Raw genomic sequence first — 1,858 nt, 5'->3', positions numbered from 1 at the left:
CCTGCTGTGTGTTTTCTTGTGAACAGCTCTTGAACTTGTTTGAATGTGCTGGTGGCTTAGCAGGAGATATTCAGTCTCTTCTGTTCAATAATGCATCAAGGTCTGGGAACATGAACACTTTTTGCTTAATTATTTTTTTCATCTCAGGGATGTGTTTAAACATATTTGGGATTCTTTTGTGTGTTCCTTTTTTTTTTTTTTTTGAAAATACCTGGCATTTCCACATCTGTAGCTACATGTGGGTTTTTTAGCCATTCCAGGGTTTTGTGTCTATTTTATGTCAAACCAGTTAGAGAGAAGTATGCTGCATGCCTGATTTGTTGTGAAATTCAAATATCTTCTCAGTTGCACCATTAATATTGACACTTGTGAGGAGAGGTGATCAGATGTGCTTGCTCCTGTGATAATATGATGTTTCTAGGCTGCCATTTGGTTTCCTTAAAACCAGAGTCAGATAAAAATAACCTGAACCAAATAGGTGTTCAGGGTTTTTGGGATGATGAGGCCCCCAAGTTCTACTGCTAAAGCATCTGATTTGATAAAGGGTCAATCCATTTCTAGACAGCTGCATGATCAAGTTAAAAGAGCAAAATATTTGTGTTCTGTTTAGTCTCCTAATGCATAATGGCCTTTCCCTGTTAAAAATAGAGGATTTCTTCCTCCAAGGACTGTAATTCTCACAGGATGTGGAGGAACCTAATGCAGCCAGATTACTTGTGCTGTGCTTTGACCATGGCTCTTTGAAGGAAGTAACCTCCCTCAGTCCCTTTTCTTGTATTCAGAAAGCTTTATCTGCCCTGTGCCAAGCTTTCCTGTCCTGGCCTTTCCCAGCCAGCTCCGTGGGTTGGAGCCATACAACTTCAGATGAGTTCCCTGCTCTTCGTTGTCACTGCTGCAGCTGCTGAAGCGTGGTCTTAATTTCTGGCATGATTTATTTAACTTTTCCTTCTCGGGTGTTCATGAAGCAGCTGCAGCCTCAGTGGGTCTTCATGCAAGGGAGTGAGTCCTGCAGGAATGTGCCAGGAAGCCAGCAACTATGGCATGATAATTAACCCTCTTTTCCAAAGCATCTGGGATCCAGGAAAACAAATTAATCCTGGCAGGGGCAGTATAGCAGTATTCAGAATTAAACACTGGAATGGGATTGTAGGATGGGGGATGGCTGAGGATGGCAGTTGAAGCACAATGCAGGATGTAATTACTCAATTTCATATAAGCCATTATCTGTTTATTTTCTCTTGCCATCTTTTCTTTCCATTTGTGGTTTCATCTTTCTTCAAGCTACTAAAAAAATTAAATTGCTTGTGCTCCATTCAAAATTCAAGTGGGTAGTAGTCAAATAAGCCTCCAGAAGTTATTAGAGTGCTTCTTACTGAAAATCCTAAATTTTCTGTCTCTTAGGCTGTTAATACAATAGACTTTGGATGTTTCAGGAAGCATGGTTTGTATTTTGGTGATGCTTTCTCTATCAGCAAAGTGCAAACTTCTGGGCATTTTAAACTGAATGGCATGGATGCAGGGATTTGTATGTAATATAGATTATGCTTCTATTTTCTCTTCTGTTAACCACAGCACTGTAACTGCTAAATCAGATTAAATCAGCGAGCTTTAGATAACCATCCTGTCAAAAGGCTTCAGAAGTGTCTAAGAAATAGCCTGGTCAGACAGTGACCTGGCAATCTTTTTTTGAAGTTGCTGCATGGCTTCTAATTGAACCACAGTAATTTAAAACTTCAGTAGCTGAAGGTGGGAATCCCACTTACTGAACTTCTCGTTCTCTTATCTTCTTGGGGTGCACTTTAAATCCAAAACAAACTCCTGAATTCTGAGGATAGAGCTCAAACTGGAGTATTTTAGT

This window comes from Molothrus ater, chromosome 3, assembly GCF_012460135.2.
Source record: "Molothrus ater isolate BHLD 08-10-18 breed brown headed cowbird chromosome 3, BPBGC_Mater_1.1, whole genome shotgun sequence".
Lineage (NCBI taxonomy): Eukaryota > Metazoa > Chordata > Aves > Passeriformes > Icteridae > Molothrus > Molothrus ater.
This window is presented reverse-complemented; position numbering follows the sequence as displayed.